The 9,103-nt window shown below is 39.6% G+C and overlaps 1 pseudogene across 1 annotated transcript in view; it reads left to right on the top strand.

Annotated features, from left to right (window-relative positions):
- Positions 1–2,260: 2,260 nt before the first annotated feature.
- LOC308256726 (ubiquitin-ribosomal protein eS31 fusion protein-like) overlaps positions 2,261–9,103 on the top strand; it is a 193,904-nt pseudogene continuing 187,061 nt past the window's right edge. The window contains exon 1 of the transcript in view: positions 2,261–2,497. The product of the transcript in view is annotated as a ubiquitin-ribosomal protein eS31 fusion protein-like (transcript). The remainder of the gene's footprint in view (positions 2,498–9,103) is intronic.

The raw sequence follows: 9,103 nt of genomic DNA, 5'->3' as shown, positions 1-9,103 counted from the left end.
AATACGAATTTTACCATGACTCTGTCAGTTTCTACAAAGAAAGCACTACTTTGAATCTATATACAAACTTGGAGATAATTAACATCTTTACAATATTAAATCATGTGACCTTTGAGCAAGGTAGTTACCCTTTAATGTAGGTCTTTATTTTTTCTTAATATTTTGTATTTTTAGTACACAGATTCCTTACATATTTTGTCAGATTTACCTGTAATTATTTCATATAGTTTGATACTATGGTAAATTGCATTTAAAATTTTTAATTTCAGATCATAAATTTCTAATATATAGGAATATAAGTAAATTTTTATTAACCATAAATCTTGCAAGTTTGCTAAACTGATATTACTTTTAGTCCTTTTTATTTTTTGTAGATTCCATCAGATGTTCCACATAAACAATGGTATAAATTGGAAAGAAAGGTAGTTTTATTTCTTTCTTTATAACTAGATGCCTTTTATTCATTTCTTCTTGCATGATTGCAGTGTCTCAAAATCTTTAGTGTAATGTTGAATAGAATTGATTAAAAGTGAACATCCTCATCTTATTCCTGACTGTAGAAGGAAAGCATCTGATCTTTCACCATTAAGTGTGATGTTAATTGTAGGTTTTACACATATGCCCTTTATTAGGTTAAGAAAGAATGCTGATATTCCTAGTTTGTTGAGAGTTATTATCATGAATAGATGCTGGATTTTGTCCAAAAAATTGTTGCTATTTATTAATATGGCAAATTACATGGGAAACCAAAATGGCTTCCAGTAAAATCTTCCAGAGGTTCCTCTCATTGATTCATATACATCTGTTTAAGGGTTTTTTACTGGGAATCAGTTACCAACAACCTCTGGCGATTTCAAATGTTCTGTTCTGTTCAGATGCCTTGTGATTCCATTTGAAATGCCTCTGTAAATACAGTTAGACAATAGGATAAACAGGTTCCATTATTTTCTTCCAAGTAGGAATACACTGTTCATCCCATGGGCATTTACTGAGCTACCATTTCATGCCAGACACCAGGTGAGACAATGAAAACAGCAATGACTGAGACTCGGTGACCACCTGGGAAACTTCAGTCAAATGTGGGAGATAGAGAAAACATATGAGGCCAGTCTTCAATATGAGTCATGTTAACGTCACTGCTAGACGGGTGTACGTGGTACTTTGTGAGCTTTGAGACAGCGATGATCTGTTCTTGAGAAGGATGAGTGTGAGGGAAGGATGCACAGAGGAGGTGGCTTGTGAGCAGGATCTGGAAAGAAGAGTGAGATTTCACCAGGTGTTGAATTGGGAGAACAGTAACATTGACCTGAAATTTAAATGTTAACATGTGCTAGTTCATGAGGAATAACCACCATGAGCTTGGATTGACAATGTCCAAGGGCCTAGGAATGAGACTTTCAGTTTCACAGAAGCGATAAAACAGGACTAGACACAAGGAATGTATGAATGGGACCTGCTAGGCTCCAGGCCTAGAACCCTCCTGATTCATCACTGCCAATGTTCCAGTCTCTGAATCCCCCTTCCGGGCAGTACAGGCAAGGATAGAGAAGTGAAAACAACTAAGGACAGAGACATTTGCATGCTGAAAAGGCAGAGACATTTGCATGCTGAAGCAAATCAGAGACTGATTATATTATAGGGAATCAGTGTTGCTACTTTGCTTTTGGCAAATCTGTAAAAGGAAATACAACTCTTATAGATTGGAAAGTTGGATATAAGTCTTTTGAAAAGGCTTTTCTTAAGACACAGAGCATGTAGCTGAGAGTGAGGAGATTTGCAGGAAATGAAGTTAGAGATATAAGCAAAAGCCAGATTAAGGTTCTATGTGCCATACTAAGAAGTATAACTTCACTCTGCATGACTGCGAGCTTTTAGAGACTTTTAAACAAGAATTGGCACTTCTGTTCCAAAAAGATTACCTTGGCTTTAGTGCAGTTGGATGGATATGAAGGAAAAAGCTCAAATAAATGAAATGAGACCACTTAGTATTGTTTCTATAATCCAGGAAGGCATAACTGATAGCTAAAATAAGTCACAGAAACTTTGAAAGTAAAATGGTGCCTGATCTGATGTCTGGGGTGAGCGTGAAGAAATCATGGACGACCCTAATTTTCTGGACAAGATAACTCGATATAAGTGTCATTCACTGAACTAGGGGGCACTCTGCTCAAGGTGATGTATAGGTGGACAAGACCAGGCCAGCTATGCTCACTTGAGAGACCCATAGAGTGTCCATGTTGAGAAGTTCAGAAGCTCAGAGATGGACACATGTGACTGGTGCTTGGAAAAGAAATGTGGACTGAAGTCAGAGATTATGGAGAGATTGAATGATGGGGTAGTGAGAACAACAGGTGAGGACAAAGTCATGCAGGATATCATTGTGAGAAAAATGGCAGAGAAGAACCCAAAGTGGGTGGTGCCCGGAAGACAAGGAGGAGTTAGGTTTGGAATTGTGGGAGTGGTTGAAAGGACCAAGGACAGCAGCAATGACAAGAAGGTTAGATACAGAAAAGTCTCTTTTGGCAACTCTGAGGTTGTTGCTGACCTTGGCTTGGAGTTTTAGCCAAACTCTGAGGATGTGAGAGCTGAATTAACGTTAACTGAGGAGTGATCAGGAAGAGAAGAGACAATGTGAGGTGAGGAAAGAGATGAAGCTGGGACAGGGTGCTGAGCTGCAGGAGAGGTTGGTGAAAACTTTTTCTTTTTAAGATGGAAGAGATGTATAGTATATATTATACACTACATTTTCAGATGTGTAGTGTATATTGTCATATTCATCAGGAGCCTTATTAGGTAGAGCCAAGTCCTGGGTGTATACTCCAGAACACAGGCGGGGGGACTTCTCTTCATGTGGAAAAGAAGGCTGAAAAGGATGGTGTGTGCACTTGCAGATGAGTTTCACAGGGTAGGAGATATGAACTGAGGAATACCCAGCCTGACTTCCAAGTTGATCATCAGATGAAAGTCTTCCATTTTCCATTCACTTTTATCCTGATCTTGTAAAGTAAGTATCACAGAATATCACAATAGTCTTTGTGATTTATCTTCTATCCAATTATACATGAGAAGCCCTTGTCAAGAATAGCAAGTTGGTGGAAGTAAGCAAATATTTTAGATGTTTGAGGAAAGCAAAATTCTGTATCCAACATCAACCCAGACCAAGCATGCACGTGCACATATGTACACACACAACTTTAAGACATTGGCAGAAACTACAAGAGCCATAAAAGTAATAAGAACTACTGACTTCTATAAAAAAATGAATTTGACCAAACTAATGCAGCTTCCAATCGGGCGGAGCCTTAGCCCAAAGCTTTCTCCAAAACTCTGTCCTTAGCAGGGAATCAATAACAATCATAAGGATAAAAATTTGTTAAGTTCATTCCAAAAAAAAAAAAAAAAAGAGTCTAGTAGAGCCTTTCCTGGGCAGGAAGTGTGTCTTTTCAATTTCCTCATACCCAAGGGCAACCCCAAATTAATCACTTTATGAATGTTTGTTCATTAAAGAATGAATCATTTGTAAAACTAGTTTTTCAGTCACTCTGCCAAGAAATGGTACTGTCTATTTAGGTGAAGAAGTGACCATATATTTTAGAAACATGAGAATATAGGCAGGGAAAATAAGGAGGCGGGGGGAGTTAACAGTGACTACAGAGCTTAGGGCATTGGGACAGGTTGAGTGAGATTACTCCCTCTCATGTAATTTCCAAAGACTAGGAGGCAACTTAGTTCCTCATTAATTTGGTAGGCACTGATGTGTTTGGATCCTTGTTCTTTGGGAGCTCTGGGGCTCTGAGTGGGTCCCAGGTGCCAGCAGTGATCCTTTAGGGAAATGATTTAGCCACCTCTGTTGGAAAGTCTCCATAAGGAATCATTCCTGACTCACAGTCTTATCAACCCAAATTGATTTTGTATTTAATCATGAGAATGCTGGAAGGCATGCAAATGTTGGTATTGGATAAAGACAGACTAAGCTTGTTATTAATTTGATGTCAGGCAAAGTAAAGAAAGTTTTCATTATATTTCCTTTGGTTAATCTGTGCTTCTGCACAAGATGTGATTATAATGAATTTTTTTCCCCTTAGAATATAAAGTTCCCTTCTCAATTATGCTTATGACTTATAGAGTAGGGAACATCTTTTAAAAAGTTCTCCTAGGCTGTGAGTCAAAGACACCATATTCCCTGGAAACTGTCTACCCCATTCCTACAAGTCACATGGAAGGTTCCATCTCCAAAGCCAAGGTTAACTAGGCTGAGGGTAAACATCTAACACAGCCTGGACAGATCCAAGTCTCTTGCTAAGAATTTGAAATTGTGACTAGAGATTTCAGTCCCAAAATGGCCCAGTACCTGGAACAGAGAAGCTTAAAGCTCACAGCTATGAGGCAGGTGTCTCCTGCCATCTCCTCTAAATCATAGGGAAAGCCAGTCCACAGGAAGAGAAAATAGAAGTGCAGTGAAAAGCAGGCCTGAGAGAGAGGGAGTGTTTTTTTATTTACTCCGCAACTTTTATTTACTCTATTTCATAGGATCATGTCTCCTTCTGTCACAGCAAGGTTTTACCTGCAACCTCAGCAGCCCCAACATATAGATGAAATCCCTCCAGCTCTACCCAGCCAGCTACATAGCATTTTCCAGTGCTCCTGGCACAGATTTTCCTTAGAATCAGCAGAAAGCCTTTAAACTCATTCCCTCACAATAGATAAAATAGTAACCAAAATGAACTTCATTACCTGAATCGTTTCATTCTGAGGAGAAAAAGGAGCCTTAAGAGTTTTGACAGAATATATTTGGCAACAAAATGACTTCAAACTTTTTGACAGAATTTCATTTGGGCCTGAATGTCTTTTGAGCCAGGAAAATCAATGAACTCAGTTGTGAAAATCGAATCGGTTGACCTATAACCACTGTTAATCGTATCAACCAAATGCATGTATTCCTTCGCATGGAGAACTGATAGTCTAGAGACATGTTCCAGCTTAGGATCATTGAAGTGCCCTAAATGTGTGCTGTGTGAGTCACACAATCCAAGGAGGTAGTATATTCCCTTGCAGTGATGGCAAGCTCCTTACCTCAGAAAGCAGCTCATTTCCTTAAGTAATAAGACAACACACTGCCTTCCAATAATATCCTTTAATTAACAAATCTAGAAACACTACACAGTAAAGCCCATAGGTTTGTAATAATTAAAGTAAAACCTTTTATCAAAATTATTTCGGGAGTAGAATCCAAAAACTGTAACTCTAATCACACTGATTTCATGTGCACATGTGCAAGTATTTATTGAGACATTTCCTTCATAAGACTGCAGAATCTCTGTTTATGGATTAATGGATCTCATGTCCCTTCTTCTTTTTGTTTAAATAGCCAGTCAAAAATTAAATGTTAGTCATAGCCAACAACTTTCAAACACAATGACAAAAAACTCTTTTAAAATATACTTTACAAGCAAGAGTACCTTATTTAATGTGGGATATAAATTCATTTTTATATGTTAGATATGATGAAAGAGTGGAGCCTCAAAAAATAAGAATGCCCAGTACTGAAGGGAGTTTTTAAAATACTCTGGGAAGAAGAGACATTCTGTTCTTTGTGGATCAACAATGTCCATACAAATTGGTGTGACCTTTAGAAGACAGCACTGCGTGAGAAGACGGGAGGAACCAGAAGATTTTAGTCTGAGCCTCTTCCCTTGCTGAGGGAAAAGACCCCAAAGACCAGAAGCCCAAAGCAAGGGGACCTCAGCTGTGCGGAGACTGGGGAGAACCCTCCTGGGATGAGAAGAGGCCCAGCCAGGTGCCTAAGAATTTACTCCAGTGCCTCACAGCTGCAGCACAGGTTAAGTCTGACTTTGTGAAGGGGGTTTCCTTACTTATTATTTTTTAATTGACACATGAGAAAAATGCACTGATGCAACTACTATTTACTTATTGTACCTGCCATGTGCCAGCTATCATGCCAGATACTGCATATTATTTCTTCCCTCTTAAAATCTGTAGCCTGAGAAGATACAGAGCATAAGCAAGTAAACAAGGAATCCTGTAATTACGCATTGTGATGAGAGTTCGAAAGGTAATAAAGCCAGTGCAGTAATAGAAAAATAGTCAGAGCGTCGGGGAAAACATCTCCAAGGAATATATACATAAGCCTGCAATTTGAGAAGCAGTTGGCCATAACAGGATGAAGAAGGGCCATCTGGTCTGGTCATTTCTGCTCTAGGACCCAAAGGAGGCCTGCATTGGCTGGGTAAGCAGGGCCAAGTCATTGAGACCCTGGCAAGAAATTTGAATTTTATTCTAAGGGCAATGGGAGCCCACATCTCTCTTTCATAGTGCCTGGCACATAGTTGCCACTCATTAACTATTTGTTGAATGATGAATGCATTAATGAGATCCATTTCTTGCCAAAACCGGTTTGGCTCAGTGGATAGAGCGTCAGCCTGCGGACTGAAAGGTCCCAGGTTCGATTCCGGTCAAGGGCATGTAACTTGGTTGCGGGCACATCCCCAGTAGGAGGTGTGCAAGAGGCAGCTGGTCGATGTTTCTCTCTCATTGATGTTTCTGACTATCTATCCCTCTTCCTTCCTCTCTGTAAAAAATCAATAAAATATATATTTTATAAAAAAGGAAGAAGAGCGATCCATTTCTTGTAATTTATGAGCCCCCCAAAAAGTGGCACTTGACCCTGTCTCAGAAGCCCACAAAGACTGGAGAGGACAAACAGAGCCCTGAATGTGGGTTGATCATGTTGGGCAGCGGCCCAAAGCCCCAGGGGTGAGGAATGGGTATTCCAGAAGCAGTAAGGTAGGCTGCAAGGCCCTCATTGTGGGAGGGCTATTCCTATTTACTGAAATCCACACCCCAGGCCTTTTTAAAACTCTGCCTCCATAGGTCATTCAGTTCTGACAGCAATTAGGGCAGTAGGTGTCATTTGTCTACATGTTATAGGTGTGGAACAAAGGCTTAGGAATTTAAAATATATTTTACAGCAAGAGTATATTTGTCAGCTTCTAAACAGCTGATCTCCCCATGGCACCAGAGAAAAGTAATGAATCAGGGAAAAAGTAATCAAGAGAGGATTATGGCAAAAAAAGGATGGCTTAGAGCAGGTTTGACAAGAGTAGGTATTTAATAACGACTAGCATTAATTGCACGCTTATTATGTACGAGGGCCTGTTCTGAAGGTTTTGCATAAGAGCCTGATAAAAATAAGAGCCTGTGAAATCAGTACTGTTTGTTAGGTCCCTCTGACTGGTGAGGACATTGAGGCATAGGCCAGGTAAGTAACTCTTGTTAAGGTCACACAGCGGGAAAATTGTGGATCGGGAGTTAAGCATATATAGTTTGTGCCATGATGGAGCACTCCCTTTAGTTAGTATCCATAACAGCTCATTTATAGATACATCTGTTACTGGGAGAGCTTGTTCATTTATATTTTAGTCAACTCCAACCATTCATACTCAAGTTAAACCTAAGAGAATACTTACTGATTCAAAAACTATATCAAAACACTTTGATTCAAAGGATGCCAAGCAGCTTAGTATTCTCCATGTCTTTGTCCAATCCATCTGCCCGAAGCTCCAGCCAAGAAACAGATTTTGGATGTGGTATTAACCTCCTCTAAGAAAAAATGCATTCTTGCCGAAACCGGTTTGGCTCAATGGATAGAGCGTCGGCCTGCGGACTGAAGGGTCCCGGGTTCGATTCCGGTCAAGGGCATGTACCTTGGTTGCGGGCACATCCCCAGTGGGGGGTGTGCAGGAGGCAGCTGATCAATGTTTCTCTCTCATCGATGTTTCTAGCTCTCTATCCCTCTCCCTTCCTCTCTGTAAAAAAATCAATAAAATATATTTAAAAAAAAAGAAAAAAGAAAAAATGCATTCCAAATTCTATGCCATTTATTTCATCAGAGATTAGCAAGAAAATGGCCTATTCCTCAGCAATGGGAACATTAGTATCCTCTGGTTTATATTTAGGTTGAGATTTTTATAAAAATAAATCATAATTGCTCCACGAGGATGAACAATTCAAGTATACTTATTAATAAATATTTATACCTTAACTGTTCTTAGAAACATAAACTCCTAAATAACAAGAGAGAGTGAAGGGCAGAGGATGCAGAGGGCTCATATCAACCATCTAAACAAGAAAGGTTTGGAAGCCTATGCCCAGGGAAATGGACAAGCCCCCTTTTCTCTCATAAATGACCACATTCATAGTAGCTTGGACCACAGAATTTACAGAACATTAACCATAATCCAAAGGGGAGAAATAATACCCAAGATGTGGAAAAGTGTGAGGGAGAAAAGAGTACTGTGTTGAAAGTCCAGAGAGTAAAATCCTGGTAACAGCTGTGCAATAAGCAGGCACATGACCTTGATCCTGCCCTGCAACCCCACCCTATACCTCATGCTGAGACACTGTGTCTCTCTGAGAAATAAGGAGTTACACTAGAAGAACTCTGAGAACTATTCCAAATATAATATCCTCTGGAACTGTATATCAGTATTATATAGTGGAAGCAGAATGGAGGGACAGCACTAGGGAGAAGCGATAATGAAGATAAATGCATGCCTTCGAATTATTATTTTTATTGTCCATACAATAGAGGAGATAAATGATGAAATTTATGCAAAAAAAAAAAACTGACAGAAGTGAGAACTCCTGGATGCACACAGTATGGTGGTGTGGGATATAACCTAAGAAGCCCTTTCTTTCTCCACCCTTGACCTTCCCATTATTGAGCAAGCCTCTGAGGACTGCCACTTGCCAGCCTGAATGGGTTAATTCAGTCCCAGCTAACTTTCTGTTTTGCTTCGCACTCTTCCCTTAGTCATGGTGAACTTGTTAGATGTAAATCAAATGGAATGTTGGGATTGGAACAGCTCCATTCATGCAATTTTTCATGGTTTCTATTTGCCTGCAATCCCCACCCCTGTTTCTATAAATAGCTTCACAAAATCATTGCCTGGTTGTAGACTAAATTTTGCCCATTTCTTAAAATTCTAGAACAACCAAGATTTGATACAAACATTCCTAATACAGGATACTTGAAATAAGCGGGATATGCAGGGTCTCTGTCTCTCTCACATTGCAGAAAGAC

The sequence above is a fragment of the Plecotus auritus genome, assembly GCF_963455305.1.
Source record: "Plecotus auritus genome assembly, chromosome: 8".
NCBI classification, from domain to species: Eukaryota; Metazoa; Chordata; class Mammalia; order Chiroptera; family Vespertilionidae; genus Plecotus; species Plecotus auritus.
The sequence above is the reverse complement of the archived record's forward strand: the minus strand, read 5'-3'. Positions and strand labels throughout refer to the sequence as shown.